This window comes from Capricornis sumatraensis, chromosome 5 (assembly GCF_032405125.1).
Source record: "Capricornis sumatraensis isolate serow.1 chromosome 5, serow.2, whole genome shotgun sequence".
Classification (NCBI taxonomy): Eukaryota; Metazoa; Chordata; class Mammalia; order Artiodactyla; family Bovidae; genus Capricornis; species Capricornis sumatraensis.
Window position 1 is genome coordinate 93,779,769 of NC_091073.1, and position 22,144 is coordinate 93,801,912.

Here is a 22,144-nt window from a genome sequence, read left to right on the forward strand (position 1 = left end):
TGCACGGACACACTACTCACCTTGAACTTATGAAGGCTCGCTTTTACATATTCTTAGAGCAGGATTTATTTTGGATGGTTCATATCTTAGGGGAAAAACCTATAGGGAAAATCTCTGTGATACAATTTTTAGCCTGAAAGCATGAGGTTTCAGGTATTTATCAAGCCACTTAACTTGCCACGACTCACATTCCAAATGTTTGTCTTCCTCATAGTGGGAAGCAGCTAAACTCTCAACTGAACCTTTTAAACTTCCAAGATATTGCCTTCCACTGAGTTCCTTGGATTTTTTCCTTACTCTTACACAGTCACCAAGGGTTTGAGGAAGGTTTATATTTAATTGTGGTTGAAGGAAAAGTTACACGGCTCAAAATAGCCTGAAGTTAAAACTCCCCTCCATGTCCTCACCACCATTCCATGCAGAACAAGAACTCTCTCACCCAAAATAAAAAATGGACATTAAAGTTGATTACTCCCAGCTCCCAGCTCATCCCAGCCTCTGGCTGATCTCGAAAATTCCTTGCCCCAGCCATTTAAGAGATAACTAATCTGAACAACCTTGGAGAAGAACAGGCCCCCTTAAGACAGTCGATTTCCACATATATGCCTATATATACTTACTCTTTCCTTGGGTTAGTGCAGCAGCTCACTAAACTGACTGCTGCCCCTTCTCACCTCGTTCATGGTGACCTGTTCCTGTAAACTACCGGTCTCGTTCTTTTTCTGAACCTCGGCTTCTCTAACTCCCTACCCTACAGTGGTACTTCTTCCTCCATAACTCTTTCCTTACTGGGGAGAAATTCTCAGCCCTTTAGGCAGCTCCAGATTCTGTCCCTTGAAATTCAAGCCCGAAATCCTACAGCTCTCTTAGAGATCCTGCTGCCCTATGCTATACAAAGTTTGGGTGAAAAAGAAGGGCAAATTCCACTTTCGGGCATTCTCCAATGGCTTCATTTATTAAGAATTTGTAGTTTCTATGTGATGTGAGGTAATGCATGTTAACTAAACTCGTGGTAATCATTTCATATTCTACATGTATCAAATCATTGTGTTGTTCACCTTAAACATATAGGATGTGCTGTGCTGTGCTTAGTCACTCAGTCGTGTCCAAGTCTGCAACCTCATGGACTGTAGCCCACCAGGTTCCTCTGCCCATGGGGATTCTTCAGGCAAGAATACTGGAGTAGGTTGCCATGCCCTCCTCCAGGGGATCTTCCCAACCCAGGGATTAAACCCAGGTCTCCCGCATCGCAGGCAGATTCTTTACTCTCTGAGCCACCAGGGAAGTCTGAACATATACGATGTTCTATGTCAATTATGCAATGCCGGAGACCCCGGTTCAATTCCTGGGTCAGGGAGATCCCCTGGAGAAGGGATACGCTACCCACTCCAGTAAACTTGGGCTTCTCTGGTGGCTCAGATGATAAAGAATCCACCTGTGATGTGGAGGACATGGATTCAATCCCTGGGTTAGGAAGACACCCTGGAGAAGGGAACAGCTACCCACTCTAGTATTCTTGCCTGGAGAATTCCAAGGACAGAGGAGCCTGGAGGTTCCAGTCCATGGGGTTGCAAAGAGTCAGACATCACTGAGCCACTTTCACTTATGCCAATTATATCTTCAAAATACTGGAAAATATTTTATAATTATTTGTGAATTGATATAGTGATTATATTTGAGGGAGTTGGAAGAAATCAAGCAGAAAATATTTGAGGCCACGGAGAAAGCAATGGCACCCCACTCCAGTACTCTTGCCTGGAAAATCCCGTGGACAGAGGAGCCTGGTAGGCTGCGGTCCACGGGGTTGCTAAGAGTCGGACATGACTGAGTGACTTCACTTTCACTTTTCACTTTCATGCATTGGAGAAGGACATGGCAACCCACTCCAGTGTTCTTGCCTGGAGAATTCCAGCGACGGGGGAGCCTGGTGGGCTGCCATCTATGGGGTCACACAGAGTCGGACATGACTGAAGCGACTTAGCAGCAGCAGCAGTGCAACAATAGTGGGCCACTGACTTTTTTCTTTGACAGATCTCCAAGTTTTAAATTCCTAATTCTCCACATCATTTAACTAGTCTCTATTTTCACTTTTATTAGCTCAATAGTTTGGTGTGTCACATGTAAGTAAAGCTATGGATAGAAGAACCACTACTAAGAGAATAAATAAATAAATTTCCTCATTAGGGAAATCATTTGTACTACTCTGTAGTCCAAAAGTATTCTCTGTGACTATCGCTAAAGGGAAGTGGCAATGTCATAATTTTGCCAAAAATAAGCTATAGAAAAGAATCACTTTCCATGTGACTTGGTTTGATCAGCAGGATGCATTAGTGGGTCAGTGAGGCAATTGTCATTGATTTAAGCCCCATACAAGCTCTGACATCACCGCTGCATGACTCCCTTTCATTGTCCCGCAGGATGAGAGCAGCGACAGCAAGGGGCTGACAAGAACAGTAGCAGAGGCAGTTCAGAACAAGCCCATCCCTGCTACAAAAACAGCCAGACTCGCCCGCTCTCTGCGCCTGTTGGGTCACGTTTGCCCTTGGTTTTCTCAGTTCTGCTCTATAACCTGTATTTTTCCCAGGCTTCAGGCACCATCAGCAGAGTAGAGGGCAGGAGGAAGGGAGACCTCAAGGTACCCCTTTTCTGCCTTTGGTGGTAGCTATCAACACTTTCAAAGTTTCATCTCCTTCCAGAAAAGCCCACTAGCTTCAGCCTTCATGCAGCAACTCAAGACCGTGGCTTCCCATTATACCTCCTACTCATTGGTCCTTCAGTTCGCCAATGCTGGGAGTGTGGGTTATAGAGCTATGGAGCTCTACAAGCTATGCAGAGCCCCACTGTCCTCTAGGTAGCTTTTCAGCTTCTTCCATTACCCAACAACCCATTTTCCTCCATTAAATTTCTGATTTTAAATACTGATAGTGGTATCTTTAGTATTTTTGTTTAGGCTTTAAACAACTGTGTCTTGTTATTGAAGGTGCAGTAACACTGTCTTTTTAAACTTTTCATTTAAAGAATTCCTTTTAAAATGTATCCATAAAAATCCATGTAGACACACACATACACACCAAAGAGGAGGTGGTATTTTTTAAAGGATTCAGACTAAAGTGGTGCTTAATCTCACATTGAATTCTTTAACTAGATGCGCACAAAATATATACAAGGAAGAAAACCATAAGACCACAAGTACTCCATGTGGTAGATGGAATAGACCCAGATCAAAAACAGAAAGATGATTTATAGTTCAAATAGCTTCAAACATAAATTTTTGATTTATAGCCAAGTGGATTATCTTAGTCACTAAAAGAGAATAAAATTACAAAAAAAGCAGGACCGTTTTCTTGAGATATGCATGCTCCTTATATTTGAATACAATTTGTACATGTTAAAGTATTTGTGTGGCTATAATTAAATACAAAGAATTTCCAGGGGCAATCTAGAACATTTTAAGTGAATCAGTGAAGAGAAAATAATGCTTAATTGAACAAATCCAATCCTGGAGGAGACTGGAACCCCTGTTATGTAACAAGGTCATCTTCTCCTGAAAGGTTATGTTCTGTTTGCCTAAATAGATTCTGAGATTGTATGTTATTAACATTTGTTTCTTTGTAGAGTCTGCTATATGCATGCATGCTCAATCATGTCTGACTCTTTGGACCCCATGGACTGTAGCCTGCCAGGCTCTTCTGTTCATGGAGTTCTCCAGGCAAGAATACTGGAATAGGTTGCCATTTTTTTCTCCAGGGGATCTTCCCAACTCAGGGATCGAACTTGAGTCTCTTGTGTCTCCTGCACTGGCAGGCAGATATTTTTTTATCACTGTGCTGCCTGGAAGCCCATGCCTGCTACACAGAAGATACTAAAAGATACAGTATTACCATCTGATTTAATTAGTGACCTGATATGGCCTTCCAGATACATGTTCTGTAACTGTTCACCTAAGACTGCCAGCAGAAACATCGCAGAGAGTTCATAATTGTAGTAATACCACATAAATACTGTTAATAACTGTCAAGTTAACCCAAATCCCAAACTTGATGTTATAAAGAGGAAAAGAAAAAACAATCTCCTAGACCCACTCAAACCTACTAATGAGAAATGATAAAGACATGAAAGCCTTATCTTTACTTATCTGTATTTTTAATAAACATATAGCCTTGATCAAAATATTAACTCTAAGAAGCACATGCTTTTTAAAATTTAATTATAAAAGTAAAGTCAATATTGCATTGGAGGTAGTCTGTTATGGTTTAGTCTCTAAGCTGCATCCAGTTTTTGTGACCTCATGCACTGTAGCCCCCCAGGCTCCTCTGTCCATGATATATACCAGGCAAGAATACTGGAGTGGATTGCAATTTCTCTAGGGGATCTTTCAGACCCGGGATTGAACCTGAGTCTCCTGCATTGCAGGTGGATTCTTTACCTTATTTGAAGAGCTTATCTTGGGTTTTCAAAACCAGTGCATGAGAGCTTGGTAGAATCAAGTCTAAAAGGAGGCAAAGAATTCAGAGCCCCTGGCCCTCCAGGCTTACACTAGCCTCATGGAGGCAGTATGAGCTGGTGGACTGCTTCACACCATGTCAGGAGCAGATGTAACATATTTATTTATCTTTAAGCCTCATCCTAAGCTGCAGTGGAGAATGCATACAAAGGAGGAAGGAGATGGACTATGGCTTTCTATAGCTAGACTTCTACTACCTTAATAATATAATTGCAGCACACCCCACATAAACCCTTTACCTTCCCCATAAACCCTTCACATTCTCCTAAGTATTATTACTCAAAAATCTCTGGACAGAAGGAAGTCAGAACATATTACAAGCCATTTTTGCTTCCTGCTCAGTCAATGTTTCTGAATAAATGAAATACAGTAAGTGAAAGTCGCTCAGTAGTGTCTAACTCTTTGCGACCCCATGGACCATACAGTCCATGGGATTCTCTAGGCCCGAATACTAGCGTGAGTAGCCTTTCCCTTCTCCAGGGGATCTTCCCAATCCAGGGATCGAACACAGGTGTCCCGCATTGTGGACAGATTCTTGATGAGCTAAGCCAGGGAGCAGGAAGTGGGGCTGGGGGTGGGGGTGAGGTGGGGGCAGGGAAGATAAAGGGAAAACTTAGAAAAAACATGATAATCTCAAAACATTTATCTAGTCTCACTGATATTTAAGAAAACTCATGATTTGGGAATATTAAACTTTGTTCTGCTTATTTGCTGAGTTGTTGTGGTTCGTTCTAATGTTTAGTTTCTCAGCACTAGGCTTTTCTAATGTCATAAAGATTTTTGCAAATATTTAAATGTTTTCTTTTCCTATATTTATACTGCTGGGTTTGCTTCATAAGTTAGTACATTGGCCATGATCTCCAGAACTTTAAGAAGTTATAGAATCATAATGCATACTTCTATTTTTCCTAAATACAAAGGAAATGCTTCCTATAATTCTTTTTTAGTCATGATGTTAACTATGGTTATGAAAAAGATATTCTTTATTATAAGAGACCAATAGGAAAGAATGGAAAGTTCAGTTATTGACAAAATACACAGGATCTTGTGTTTTGGTTTTGGTTTGTTTTTTATATGCTAGAGGCAACATTCTAATAAATTGAGAAAGTTGCAGTTTATCTCATGTCTTACACCAAAATAAATTCTAGGTAGATCAAAGATTTTAAAAAAATAATTAGATTATGAAAGTGCTTGAATAAAACTATGGAATAATTATTGGGTTGGCCAACAATTTCCATAACATCTTACAGAAAAACCCAAATAAAATTTTTGGCCAACCCAATGTGTTTTTATTAGAGGCCTAAAAATTATAAATAATCTTCATTATTTTGATTTAAATTATGGAGAAAATTTAAAGACCAAATGTATTTGCATTTGAGACCAGAAAATGAAGATTTCTAAGATCTTGAGTTTTCTGCTTACCTTAATGAAAATACTTTAAAATAGTTTTATAACAGGAAAATAGCGTGGTAAATGTCACAAAAGTTTCTTTAGTTCTTATAAAAGTTCACTACAGAAGATAGGTAATACTTCAAAGATGGCAAATATATTTATTCTTGAACTTGAAAAAAAATACAATGCAATGAAGTAGGCTTCTGTGGTAGATCCATGTGCTAAATTAATGCCAAAACCAGTAAGACATTTGAGTCCAGGTGACTTCTCAGTTACAAGGGCATTTCTGGCCCATGAGATATTTCCATTCTTATTCAGAATCTCACACATAAAGAGTTATTCAATTTGTTCTTGATAAGTACAATGGATTATGAATTATTATTGTTACATGGCAGATTCATGCATATATGTTAAATGAATGGACAAAAGACCCTCCTAAATAAACCAGATAAACTATCCAGGAAAACTGATTACCTAATAAGAGCTTAAATAAAGAAACAAATTATGAGATCATAGATTTCTAAACCCATCTACATTCACTCATGGTTTTTAACTTTTAGACAAATACTGGCTTTCCAATAGTCAGGATTTTTTTTAGCTTATTTGTTCTATCAGGATAAGACAGGGCAAGAACAAGGACAATTTGGTTTGGATTTAATGCAAGACTGAGCTCATAGAACTTCTGATCCTTTTACTCAGGATTGAGATCAAAAGATCTTAAACCTGACAAAGATGTCACAAAAAAAGAAAACTACAGGCCAATATCATTGATGAACATAGATGCAAAAATCCTCAACAAAATTCTAGCAATCAGAATCCAACAACATATTAAAAAGATCATACACCATGACCAAGTGGGCTTTATCCCAGGGATGCAAGGATTCTTCAATATCCGCAAATCAATCAATGTAATTCACCACATTAACAAATTGAAAAATAAAAACCATATGATTATCTCAATAGATGCAGAGAAGGCCTTTGACAAAATTCAACATCCATTTATGATAAAAACTCTCCAGAAAGCAGGAATAGAAGGAACATACCTCAACATAATAAAAGCTATATATGACAAACCTACAGCAAACATTATCCTTAATGGTGAAAAATTGAAAGCATTTCCCCTAAAGTCAGGAACAAGACAAGGGTGTCCACTTTCACCGCTATTATTCAACATAGTTCTGGAAGTTTTGGCCACAGCAATCAGAGCAGAAAAAGAAATAAAAGGAATCCAAATTGGAAAAGAAGAAGTAAAACTCTCACTGTTTGCAGATGACATGATCCTCTACATGGAAAACCCTAAAGACTCCACCAGAAAATTACTAGAGCTCATCAATGAATATAGTAAAGTTGCAGGATATAAAATCAACACACAGAAATCCCTTGCATTCCTATACACTAATAATGAGAAAGTAGGAAAAGAAATTAAGGAAACAATTCCATTCACCATTGCAACAAAAAGAATAAAATACTTAGGAATATATCTACCCAAAGAAACTAAAGACCTATATATAGAAAACCATAAAACACTGATGAAAGAAATCAAAGAGGACACTAATAGATGGAGAAATATACCATGTTCATGGATTGGAAGAATCAATATAGTGAAAATGAGTATACTACCCAAAGCAATTTACAAATTCAACGCAATCCCTATCAAGCTACCAGCCATATTTTTCACAGAACTAGAACAAATAATTTCAAGATTTGTATGGAAATACAAAAAACCTCGAATAGCCAAAGCAATCTTGAGAAAGAAGAATGGAACTGGAGGAATCAACTTGCCTGACTTCAGGCTCTACTACAAAGCCACAGTCATCAAAACAGTATGGTACTGGCACAAAGACAGACATATAGATCAATGGAACAAGATAGAAAGCCCAGAGATAAATCCACACACATATGGACACCTTATCTTTGACAAAGGAGGCAAGAATATACAATGGAGTAAAGACAATCTCTTTAACAAGTGGTGCTGGGAAAACTGGTCAACCACTTGTAAAAGAATGAAACTAGATCACTTTCTAACACCGCACACAAAAATAAACTCAAAATGGATTAAAGATCTAAATGTAAGACCAGAAACTATAAAACTCCTAGAGGAGAATATAGGCAAAACACTCTCAGACATAAATCACAGCAGGATCCTCTATGATCCACCTCCCAGAATTCTAGAAATAAAAGCAAAAATAAACAAATGGGATCTAATTAAAATTAAAAGCTTCTGCACAACAAAGGAAAATATACGCAAGGTGAAAAGACAGCCTTCTGAATGGGAGAAAATAATAGCAAATGAAGCAACTGACAAACAACTAATCTCAAAAATATACAAACAACTTATGCAGCTCAATTCCAGAAAAATAAACGACCCAATCAAAAAATGGGCCAAAGAACTAAATAGACATTTCTCCAAAGAAGACATACGGATGGCTAACAAACACATGAAAAGATGCTCAACATCACTCATTATTAGAGAAATGCAAATCAAAACCACAATGAGGTACCACTTCACACCAGTCAGAATGGCTGCGATCCAAAAATCTGCAAGCAATAAATGCTGGAGAGGGTGTGGAGAAAAGGGAACCCTCCTACACTGTTGGTGGGAATGCAAACTAGTACAGCCACTATGGAGAACAGTGTGGAGATTCCTTAAAAAATTGCAAATAGAACTACCTTATGACCCAGCAATCCCACTGCTGGGTATACACACCGAGGAAACCAGAATTGAAACAGACACATGTACCCCAATGTTCATCGCAGCACTGTTTATAATAGCCAGGACATGGAAACAACCTAGGTGTCCATCAGCAGATGAATGGATAAGAAAGCTTTGGTACATGTACACAATGGAGTATTACTCAGCCGTTAAAAAGAATTCATTTGAATCAGTTCTGATGAGATGGATGAAACTGGAGCCGATTATACAGAGTGAAGTAAGCCAGAAAGAAAAACACCAATACAGTATACTAACACATATATATGGAATTTAGAAAGATGGCAATGACGACCCTGTATGCAAGACAGGAAAAAAGACACAGCTGTGTATAACGGACTTTTGGACTCAGAGAGAGAGGGAGAGGGCGGGATGATTTGGGAGAATGGCATTCTATCATGTATACTATCATGTAAGAATTGAATCGCCAGTCTATGTCTGACGCAGGATACAGCATGCTTGGGGCTGGTGCATGGGGATCACCCACAGAGATGTTATGGGGAGGGAGGTGGGAGGGGGTTTCATGTTTGGGAACACATGTAAGAATTAAAGATTTTAAAATTTAATAAAAAATAAAAAAATTAAAAAAAAAGAGATATAGATAGTAGCTACACAGAAAAACCAGTTAGTATTCTGACATTCTTCTTCATACTCGAATGTTATGCATCTGAAACAAAGTCAACATTTTAAGTTGTTGAAGTTGAAAGCAAGTACTTGTATTTGTAATGTGTGCAGTAAGATTCTTTAGTATTCACAAGCCCCAAACTCCTTCCTTTCTCCTTTCGGAAAGCAATTGCAAATGAATTTCTGATGGAGGAATAAAGAAATCCAAAGGACACAAATCATACCTGCTCAGAGTGGGTAAAACAGAAAAGTTTGATTATTGTAGAAAAATTTATCAAATTGATTATTTTCTGCCTATCAAATCCTAGAGCTTCCCAGGTGACTCAGTGGTAAAGAATCCACCAACCAATGCAGGAGATGTGGGTTCCATCCCTGGATTTAGGAAGATCCCCTGGAAAACGGAATGGAAATCCATTCTAGTATTCTTGCCTGGAGAATCCCATAGACAGAGGAGCTTGGCAGGCTACAGTCCATGCGATTGCACAGAGCTGGACACGACTGAGCAACTCAGCACGCACATCACTGTGTGAAGATGTGTAAAATCACTGTGTAATCACTGTGTAAAATCACTGAAGGGAAGACAATGACATATATCAATTACCTTAATTTTAGCAATAAGGCTTAAATGGTCTACTGACAGCAGAAATGTGAGTTTCCTTGGTTATTTCAAGTTTACTATTATTTTCTCTGCTTTCCTGGTGGCTCAGAGGGTAAAGCATCTGCCTGCAATGTAGGAGACCCAGGTTCAGTTTCTCTGTCACATGCTTGTGATATTTGTTTAAGGTTATAACAAAAGTTAATAATTGAAATCATGGCCTATTTACAACTGACAGAGCAGCCAAAAGCTCCTGTCAAATTTTTTAATATTAACTTGAACTTCTATTCAAATTAATATAAGTCCTGTGAAGTCCTAACAAAAATTAACCTTCTCATCAAGGGCATAAGATATAATAAATTCTGCTTAATGTGAAGCTTATGAAAAATGTAGAAGACTTACTTTACACGATGTTAACTTAAAATCAGCAAGGGGTTTCTTGAATTATGCATGGCATCTAGAAGCCTAGTGGAATCAAAAAGTTTTTCCAATGATAATTATAAATTGATAAACTCTTTGCTGAGATCTTTAAATGGGATTTTTAGCATAATTAAAAATGACAGACTATACATAGTGTTCTACTTTATTGAAACGATGTTGAATTAAGTGATTTTACACAGATTTTGAATAGCCAAAGTATTAATAATAAAATACGGTTCTTCCACCCTAAATTTTTAAAGAATGCCTCTCTTGGTTGCAAAATTAAAATACCAGAAAATAGTGTGCTCTTTTCTTTTTGTTAGTTTTCCTCCTTATTTCAGAGAGTAGTAACATGTTGTGAAGACTCTTATAATTGCTATGATGTAATGAGACTGCTTTCTTTCTGCTAGAATTTTCCTCATCTAAGCATAAAATGAGTAAAATTACAAAAATGTGTTTAACCTTTAGTTTGAATGTGAGTCGATGCATGAACTTCATAGGATTCAGAAAAATACAGTCAGGTTCAAGAAAAGAAAACAAATCTCAAACTGCTAGCATTCTGGTTGGTTCTACCTGTAGTTGTTGGCGTGCATATGATTTTGAAGGAAGGAACTGTCTTTGAGAGCTCTATTGTCAATTCTCATCACTGCTCTGAACAAATACCCATGAAATATGCTTGCTTATTGAATAAATGTATAGATACACATACTCAGATGGGGTCAGATGTTAGCACAAACCTTTCTTTTTACCTATAACAGTAAATATAAGTATTTTCTTAAATATTCTTCTAAAACATATTTGAGTGTTGTGTTATATTACAATTTTGGGGGATAACTTATAATTTGTCTAATTGGTATATTCTGGGACACTATGGTTGTTCCCACTTTTTCTAAATAGTATTTTAGGGGCATTATTGTCATTCTCAGTTTTTCATAGTTCATAAAAGAGAAAAAAACTGGAAAGACGTCGATGTTAAATAAATGCTATAAAAGCATATTTATCCCTTTATCTATTTAATTCATACTGCAGGCATGGAAACGTATTTGTGACTTCTCTCTACAAATAGAAAAAATGAATTATTACTCCAAGGTTGGAGAAAGAACATAGGAGTATCCAGGGCAAATCAGTACTGCCAGTCTGTACTCTATGGAAGTGCATTATAAATTGTAAAGGGTCATTTGAGTGTACACTATTATTTCTTTAAGTCTGTAAATTTCCATTTAAAATAACACCTATTTCCTAAATCACCTGCCAGGCATTTAAAGAATATTAATGAGTCCATTTTGGTTTGCCAGAACACTAGTGTTCAATGTTACAGATTGAAATTAATTGTAAAAATTCCATTAAATGAAGAAGGATCTAAGTAAGTAATTTTCCCCTTTCTTAAAACACTGAAATGAACACAGACGATCTAAATTTCTCCAAGAAAGATCTTTCAGATTCCAAAGAGAAATTCTCATTTTGGAAGAGGAAAGGAACCCAACAGTAAAGGAACTGTGAAAGCGAATAAAGGTAAGTGTCTCTGGCAAAATGTAAAGAATCTGCCTTCAGTGTAGGAGACCTGGGTTTGATCCCAGGGTTGAGAAGATCTCCTGGAGAAGGAAACAGCAACCCACTCCAGTATTATTGCCTGGGAAATCCCATGGACAGAAGAGCCTGGCTGGCTACTACAGTCCATGGGGTCGCAAAGACTTGGCTATGACTTAGTGACTAAACCAACCACAACTGTGAAAGTGAAACCAAGATTCATTAAATCAAAGAAATGTCAGAACTAGGAGGGATTTTAAAGATCATCCTGGTTCACTGGTTTACAATCTGGACTTCTGAACTATTGAAAGTGAAAGTGAAAAGTGAAAGTGAAGTCATTCAGTCGTGTCCCACTCTTTGCGACCCCATGGACAATAACCTACCAGGCTCCCCTGTCCATGGGATTTTCCAGGCAAGAGTACTCGAGTCGGGTGCCATTTCGTTCTCCAGGGGATTTTCCTGACCCAGCGATTGAACCTGGGTCTCCCATATTGCAGGCATAGAGGACTTTAAAGGAAGAAGGGGTAGAAAATGGGATTCTTAAACCATTTTCAACTTTTCAAAATGCTTAAAACCTATAATGACTCGTGAGCAATCTGCTCTGATTCTTTAACTTTGTTCAGGATTATATGAATTTAGTTAGACAGCACTTAGTTATATTAATCAGACCAAAAACTTTTATTTAGTGTTGTTTTTAATAAAAACAAGAAACAAATTCTTAATAGATGAAATTTCATAGGTATAATCTTTACAAACTAACCAGTGGTGAAAACTTGGAAACAAATGGTCTATAAATATGAGAGTCCAGAGGAGTTAAGTGAATTAGTGTGAAGGCTGGGACTGGATACCCAGTTTGTTGAATCCCAGTAGGTGAGAGGCAGGGTAAACAACCGCATCTTCTAGTACTGCAAACTTCTTAGAGATTGGTGCCCAGAGTTGATCCCATGCCTTAGAGGTGATCCCCAGAGTTGTGTGATGTGGGCTTCTTACTCCTGTGCTTGGGAACTCTGTCCAGTCCTCTATTTCCAATAAAACATCACTGAAAATTTTATACTAATTTTAAATACTCATAACAACATGAAGTGTTGTCTTCTTTCCAGGCTTCTTTGCTTTTTATGAAGGTCTAAGCCTTTAAACCAAAGAACTGAAGCTCTTCTAAAAGAGGTTTAGCCTTTCACAAGGTATTCTTTAGACAGACAGGAATTTTTGGTAAAGAGCCAGTGATTAAGGCAAATATGAAGTGGATTTTAACTTTCCAAAAAGACACTGATCTATTTAGAGTGGATCTAGGCTGTATATTGTCACCCTGCTTATTTAACTTCTATGCAGAGTACATCATGAGAAATGCTGGGCTGGAAGAAGCACCAGCTGGAATCAAGATTGCTGGGAGAAATATCAATAACTTCAGATATGCAGATGACACCACCCTTATGGCAGAAAGTGAAGAGGAACTAAAAAGCCTCTTGATGAAAGTGAAAGTGGAGAGTGGAAAAGTTGGCTTAAAGCTCAACATTCAGAAAACGAAGATCATGGCATCTGGTCCCATCACTTCATGGAAAATAGATGGGGAAACAGTGGAAACAGTGTCAGACTTTATTTTGGGGGGCTCCAAAATGGCTGCAGATGGTGACTGCAGCCACGAAATTAAAAGACGCTTACTCCTTGGAAGAAAAGTTATGAACAACCTAGATAGCGTATTGAAAAGCAAAGACATTACTTTGCCAACAAAGGTCCGTCTAGTCAAGGCTATGGTTTTTCCTGTGGTCATGTATGGATGTGAGAGTTGGACTGTGAAGAAGGCTGAGTGCCGAAGAATTGATGCTTTTGAACTGTGGTGTTGGAGAAGACTCTTGAGAGTCCCTTGGACTGCAAGGAGATCCAACCAGTCCATTCTGAAGGAGATCAGCCCTGGAATATCTTTGGAAGGAATGATGCTAAAGCTGAAACTCCAGTCCTTTGGCCACCTCATGCGAAGAGTTGACTCATTGGAAAAGACTCTGATGCTGGGAGGGATTGGGGGCAGGAGGAGAAGGGGATGACAGACGATGAGATGGCTGGATGGCATCAATGACTCGATGGATGTGAGTTTGAGTGAACTCTGGGAGTTGGTGATGGACAGGGAGGCCTGGTGTGGTGCTATTCATGGGGTCGCAAAGAGTTGGAGAAGACTGAGCGACTAAACTGAACTGAACTGAGGAAAATCATGTTATGAATGTTTGCAGTATTGGTTTCCCTTATTTTCCAGGCAAGAATACTGGAGCGGGTCGCCATTTCCTAGTCCAGGGGATCTTTTCAACCCATGGACTGAACCCACATCTTTTACATCTCCTGCATTGGCAGGCAGATTCTTTGCCACTAGGGCCACCTAGGAAGACAGCAGAATGCCATGATCCTGCAGGTGTGGTCTAGTACTGAAAGATTTGTTTTACCACTATCTTACTATAAGTAAGTATTATGTGAGAAAGACAGCGATACACAGAAGCCAGGTTTTAGCAAATTTTAAGTACCTAATATGTGTCCTACCTGTAATAACCAAGTCTTATTTTCTGAGGTAGATAAATTATGATATGTATCACATGATTTTTTTTTTTAATCTGAGAGTAGAAACTAATTTTGCAGATTCAATATTGAAAATTCAGTGCCTTCAAAGAGGTGTCAGCTATAGTCTGTGGAACCATAAAATAAGCATTTAAAATATCTCACCAAATATACCAGTATAAAAAATGCACTTTGATTTGCATTTAGATTCAGCTAAAACTATAGGGATTCAACACTAGCAGTGTATTACATCATTATTCTTTGTTCAAAGCTCCATTACATGAAAAAGAGACAGGTATGTGGAGTTATATAAACCCATTCCAAAATTAGATACTATCCAATATTAAAAAGAAACTTTCTTGATGACTCTCTGAAAAACAAATAATGGCTAGTGAAAGACTTATTAAATATAACTATTTTTGAATGATACAGGCATTGGGAAATCCATAGCTTTATTTGTATTTTAAGTGTCTAAGATGCAGAAACTGAAGAGATTTTTTCAAATTGACTATACTGCAAAAAATCTTCCATAAAATTATATACAATTTTTCCTTTCTTCGTTTCCCACCATTGTTTTAGAGTCATGTTTTTTTTAATCAGAAAACATATTTTTCACCTTTCCCAGTGACTGCACACTGAGCAATGTTCAGAGTCCTCCTCTTGTCACTTAGTCAAGCTATTCTCTATTTAAAAATAAAAATCAGTCATGCAAGCCCAGGTTTAACTTGCATTTCTTTGTTTCTCTGTATTTTTCACAATAAAAATGAGATATCGAGGGATTTTCCTCATGGTCCAATGGTTAAGTCTTTGTGCTTCCATTGCAGGGGCACAGGTTCGATCCCTGGTCAGGGAACTAAGATCCTATATACTCGTGGCAGAGTAAAGAAAAGGAAAAAAGGAAAAGTGAGATATTGAGAAAATGGGATTTGAAATAAGGAAATTATCCAAGATAATCCTCCTAGGAGAGGATTCTTTGGTTCACTGGTCCAATGATATTCATCCCATTCCCTTTTTGTAATAGCTACACGGGACTGGGCTGGAATGACCCCAAGTGTGCGGTTCTTTTCCTTTGTCACAACTGCAGCAGAGCTTGCTTGGATGTTAAGGATTCTAAAGTAGAAGAATAAAGACATTTTTTTAAAAAGGGAATAGCAATAAAGCTTAGTTTTTGTCATCAAAGTTTAGCAATCGTATCTAATCCTTTATTAAGATTTCCTATGTGCCAGATTCTAAGTGTTTTACCTATTTACTTATTCTTTCATTTAATCCACTGTCCCCTGCCCTCTCCCCACTCCACGGTTTTCTGAGGTGGGCACTATTACTATTCTCAGTTTTCATGAGAGGCTAACCAATTTGTCTATGTTCAACAACTAGATTGGGGTGCAGATGGGGGCTGAATCTAAGCAGTCCTGAGGAGAGCCCAAGGATTTGATGCTGCTAAAGCTCCCTCTTGGGTGATTATAATATGAAGTCAAGGGTAAAACCCACAGACTGGTTTAGATTCTAGTTTAAGGTGCTTCAACTCAAATGCTTTCAAGACCAGGCAGATAAAATAAATGAAGCAAAGGGATACAGACCCTGTACTCTAAATAATTTGTAAAGTAATAGTTCTGAATATTTTACCTGAAAGGGAGATTGCTAAAAATGCAAATTGCTGAGCCTCAGACCTACAGAAACTTTGTTCATTTTATATCAAAGTTACCCTAGGTTTTTTAGAGAAGGAAATGGCAATCCACTCCAGTGTTCTTGCCTGGAGAATCCCGGGGACGGGGGAGCCTGGTGGGCTGCCGTCTATGGGGTCGCACAGAGTTGGACACGACTGAAGCGATTTAGAAGCACCCTAGGTTTTTATTTTTTAAGGCAAATTTCTGGGTGCCAGAAATCAGTTTAAGTGGTAGTATCACCATAAGTGAAAGAGAGTGAAGTTGCTCAGGCATGTCCAACTCTTTGCAATTCCATGGACTAGACTACCAGGCTCCTCTGTCCATGGTATTTTCCAGGTAAGAATACTGGAGTGGATTGCTGTTTCCTTCCCCGAGTATCACCATAGGTGCTAGTGAATTCTAGTATTCTCAGATTTGAGTTTCAAATATTTTGTTGGTTCTAGGAATATTACTAGGCAACAATCACACGCCAGGAACTTCTAGGCACTAGGTAAACAGCAATGAACAAATCAAACGCCTTGCTTCTGAGTTCACGTTTTGTTGGGAAAGGGAAACAGAGTGTGAACTAGCAAAATAGATGTCGGGTGGATAGGTGCGATGGAGAAAAACAAGTCAGGAAAGGGGGATGAAGCCTGATGGGGCAGAGAGGTCTTTACACGATGAGGGAGGGCCTTCCTATAAAGTCTCTATGCCACAGAGCATGTGGTGGGATGAACCCTGGAAACTGGAAGAGTTCAACAATGTCCAGAATAAAGTAACCACATCAAGTTACAAAGTGCAAACCAGGGAACTAGTGTTTGGAGAAGGTTGAGAGGAAACATGAAATAGTAGAAGACATCAGAGAGGTAGTAAGGAAATGGATCACACTGGGTGGGGAAGGCCATGGTAAGCTCACTCTGTGTGACATTAGAAAACACTGGAAAATGATGGCATCCATCTTACATTTTAATCAATCAGTCCAGTTGCTGAACAGAGACTATTCCATGTGGGGAAACTGCAGAAGCAGGAAGACCAGTTGGGGAATACGGCTGCAGTCAAGGGCAGGAGAAGATGGCTGTATGGGCAGTGTGGCAGCAGAGGAAGCACTAAGAAGGGGTCAAATTCTGGATGAATTTTTAAGAGCAATCCACGATGATTTTTCAAATGGATTGGATGTGGGCTGTGAATGAAAGAGGCATCAAGATGACAAGATCTATTGTTTGGGGCAGCTGCCACCACTGCCGCTGATTCTTAATTGCTTCAGTCATGTCAGCCTCTGTGCGACCCTATGGCCAGCAGTCTACCAGGCTCCTCTGTTCATGGGATTCTCTAGGCAAGAGTACTAGAGTGGGTTGCCATGCCCTCCTCCAGGGGATCTTCCCAATCCAAGGATTGAACCTGGGTCTCCTGGATTGCAGGGAGATTCTTTACTGCTGAGCCACTAGGGAAGCCTGTTTGGGCAGCTGTGTGTGTTAGTCGCTCGGTCGTGTTCGACTCTTTGCGACCCCACAGAGTGTGGCCCGCCAGGCTTCTCTGTCTATGGGATTCTCCAGGCAAGAATACTGGAGTGGATTGCCACTCCCTTCTCCAGAGGAACTTCCCAACCCAGGGATCAAATGCTGGTCTCCTGCATTGCAGGCAGGTTCTTTACCGTTTGAGCTACAGGGAAGTCCTGTTTGGGCAGCTAGTGCTCAGTAAATCAGATAAAGATAAAATCCTTTTCCCAACAAATTCCCAGTTGGGCACCAGTGTGGAGCTTCTTTTACTTATGACTAAAGTAAGTTCCTTCCCTGGAACACTGAAGGTGAAATACGGGAGCACATTAACTTGCAAAGAACTGTGATTCATTAAAACCCACATTCTTCTTGACATGAAACACTGAACACGACATCTCTTTCATTTCATTACCTGCGACTAAAAAAGAAAAAGTTAAAAAGCTAATTTTCTCAGTGATATTTATATCAGAAGGGAATTGACTTTTTTCCCCATGTTAATTCATTAATGCATCTAGTAATTCTTGAATATGCATAGCTATTTGAAACACTTTAATCATTAATAGTAAACACAAGTGCCTCATATAAGAACCAAAAGGTAGACAGCCAGTGGAAAATTCCCTTACTCTCTTTCAGTTTCAAAGCTTACTTCCCACCATTCTTGATCAAGTTTTAAAATAAGTACTATTAATCCCCAAATCACTGTTGTTTCATGTGTTTAAAAATCTACCCTGTCTTCAAATTAAGGTTAATAAAAGGTTGTATCTAAAAAAAGATGTAATTCTTATTATTTAATAAGAACTATGTAACCTGTTATATGTTCATGTATTAGTATTGTTCAAAACCTGCAGTAGCCCATAGGTTTGGAATTTTGAATTGTTTTAACACTCTTCTCTTTATTTATTTAGTTCTTGTCTTCTTGCTCTATTTCCGAAGGCTGTGTCCCATGTTTCTGTTTTATTGTAAACCACATCCAACTCTTCTTTGAATAAACACAATATGAATTATAAATGAATGTAAATGTGTGAGCTGACTTTTAAATGCCTACTCTGTATTCTTGATCTAACCTCCATTTAAGCTTTGATCATTGTGCAGAAGTATTTGTTAATGATTCTAAAATTTAAGGGCAAGTTTAACATTCAAGAACCATGGGGAGTAAGCACATAGGACTTCCTAAGTGAAAGCATTAGTGGCTCAGTCGTGTCCAACTCTTTGCAGCCCTATGGACTGCAGCCCACCAGGACTCTCTGTCCATAGAATTTTCCAGGCAAGAATACTGAACTGGATAGCCATTCCCTTCTTCAGGGGATCTTCTCAACCCGGGGATTGAACCTGGGTTTCCCACATTGCAGGCTTTACTGTCTGAGCCACAGGAAAGCCCATAGTACTTCCCACACAACCCCATAAAACCACAACTATGCCTACCTATCACAAGCAGTGTTTTCACCTGACTTCAGCAATTGTGATTTTTAAATGTATTACCTTTCTTATTAACACTTAGAACAACTTGGGACAGAAAATCATTTAAGAGGTAGCTATACTTGGCAGGAGAAATTCTAAAAAGACTTTGCCCTCTAATGGAGACAAAAATCTGCTGAGGGATAGTTTTATGTAAAGACAAATTGGCTTTATCTGGGAATCCATATTGCACAGCAAGGAAAAATCATTCTGAAGGTACAGGAAAACAAAAAATGTATATACCAGGGTTTCAGGTTATATATGAAAAGGTACCTATTTAGAAACTGCAACAATATTTGATAGAATATTTTATTAATAGATAATAAGGCTTTCAGTAAACACATGCTCCACATCTTCAAAGTACTGTGGAATAGATGAAATAAAAGAAAATTTTCACACAAATTGAAAATGTCTTGCTTTGACCGTTATGGGTTAAGGTTGTCAAGTAAATTCCAACACAGTGCCCTGCAAAGTGAACTCAAAGCAGAGAATAAACGTAAGCATACACTGACATGCACACACGAATACCAATGTGACTTTGCGGCCTAGATTTCAAGGGGAACAAGACAGACATTCATCAGGATGTTGCTATGGTCTAAAAATAGTAGAGGAGTCTCTGAACTATCCATGTTTCACCAATCAGCACATCTGAGGGAATGTTCCCTTATACATTGATGCATTATCTTTATCATTGTAATTGATGCCTAATGCTTTTCTACCCATCAAAAGCAGTCTTGAATGGAAGAGACATTAATCTCCTTGTAAGGTGATCATCACTTTGAAATCCTAAGTGGGCTCACGTTTCCTAACAGCTTAAATCACAATACTGAAGGGAACAATAATACAGAGTGCTACTGATTCATTTCCTGACTACCAAAAGATATGATCTCACATACCTGAGCACCCTGGTGAGTTTTGATATTATTTCCAAGTACCAGAGGGTGGAGAAGAAAGATCACTCCGCCTTTCCTAGAGTAGGTGGGAGGCTTTGACATTATCCAGAGACCCCGAAGGGCCAAAAGAGGAAGAATTTTTTTTCATTTCACCTAAAATGATGCTCTAGAACTTGAGTGTGACTCATCATAGCCATCAAAGAGCCTGAATTTCCTAATGAAAAGCGCTACAGGAGGCATTTTCCTTTTTTTACATTAACATAACTTTTTCACAATGAATTCTTTAAAAAAGCATAGAAGAATATATCAAGGCAGCTATGTCTATGGCAGAGTCTTAACCTGTATTAGGAAGTATGGACAGGCTTTCCAAATTCTGATTACTTGAAAAACCCCAGGGGGTAAGAGTGAAATGAGGTCCCAGGGGCTCAGATTTATTTAAAGGGAAAACTCTTTAAAAAAAACTTTTAATGGAAGTTTTTAATAAAATTCCAGAATACTGGAGTGGGTAGCCTTTCCCTTCTCCAGGGGATCATCCCAACTCAGGTATCAAACCCAGGTGTCCCACATTGCAGGCAGATTCTTCACCAGCTGAGCCACAAGGGAAGCCCAAAGGGAAAAGAATACCAGATAAAACAGTCTAAACTGTAATAACTGCCCACTAAAACCTTACTGAATGATTACAGACAAGTTTCTCCTTATATGTGTGTGTGTGTTAGTCACTCAGTTGTGTCTGACTCTGCAACCCCATGGAATGTAGCCCACCAGGCTCTTCTCTCCATGGAATTCTCCAGGCAAGAATACTGGAGTAGGTAGCCATTCCCTTCTCCAGGGAATCTTCCTGACTCAGGGATCAAACCCAGGTCTCTTGCATTGCAGGCAGATTCTTTATCATCCTGAGCCACCAAGGAAGCCCCCTTAATGTGTACTGACAAAAAAAGTCTACAAAGTGACAGAAGCAAGTTGCAGAAATATATTCGTAACATGATGCTATTTTAAAGATGTATATATATACATAGTTGTTCTCAGGAAAAACAGTCTGGAAAATTATATACCAAATTATTGAAAGTGTTTTCCTCTGGGGTGCTAGTTAAACCAGCAATTAATGCAAACTTACATAGCTTATGCCGTTTCGAACTTGTACAAGTACATAGTACTTTTATTTTTTAAAAATGCTGGATAAAAGCAAAGCTCAATGAAACGCATGGTCGAAATTCAAGACACTGAAAATAATCAAATAATGTAGTGTTTTTCCCAGGTACCAGTGAGTTTCCAGAAGGTAAAGAAGAGAGTTGGCTGGATTGAGACTCACAATTAGTGACAAACGCATGCTTTGACTTTGGAAACAAAATGGCAGTAAGCTGGTAAGCAGGCGGGACGAAGATTTTGGTCCAGTCCTGTGAGTGCAAGTAGCTTGGGTGGTGGTTTAGTTGCTAAGTCCAGTCCGACTTGCTTGCGACCCCCTGGACTGTAGCTCTCAAGGGTCCTCTGTCCATGGGATTTCCCAGGCGAGAGCCATTTCCTTCTCCAGGGGATCTTCCTGACTCAGGGATGGAACCTGTGTCTCCTACACTGCTGGAAGATTCTTTATTCCTGAGACACCAGGGTAGCCCCAAACTTGGGGACAGGATTCAAAAATCCAGCAGCCAGTATTGTGTGGCAACTGCTTTCCCAGGTAGTCAGACATGTATTCAGCTCCTTCTAGACTATCAACACCAACATTTCTCTATTTATTTAGAAACAATGCCCAATGTGCAACAACGTGACCAGGGTAAAAAGAAGTGGGGAATGATGCACTCCTTGGCAGGTATAATTCCTTCAAATAAGGCTGTATGAGGGTGGCCACAGAAACAGCCTGTGAGCAGGTACTTTTCTTCGTCACATCTAGATAAGGAAGGATCAACTGCCTCAGATTTTCTAAGACATGCACTCTCTTCCTCATACACAACAGGGCAGGGGGAGTTGATCTAGTAGTGTCTGAAACAATGGAATTTGCGGAGACTAGAAACTGACGAAGAGGCTGAACACAAACTGCGTTCTTAGGTTTATGTAATTTAAAGTCTGGTGTGAAGTTTCTACCACAATTCACAGGGACCACAAAAGGGACAGGGTTTCAACCTGGGCACAATGAACTATTGTCTAGTTGTTGCTCCAGAAATGGAACTCCTCTATAACTTAGGGTTCCCGATTAGGGTAAGGTACATATATCACTGGATAAACACTAGTGGCTGACAAACTCTTTTTGTTCAAGAGTGACAATTTAGAAAACAAAACAAACGATGGCAGTTCTGGGGTTTATCAAAACGAACAAAGATAAAGCATGAAAACTCATAGGAAGAGTTACTTTATT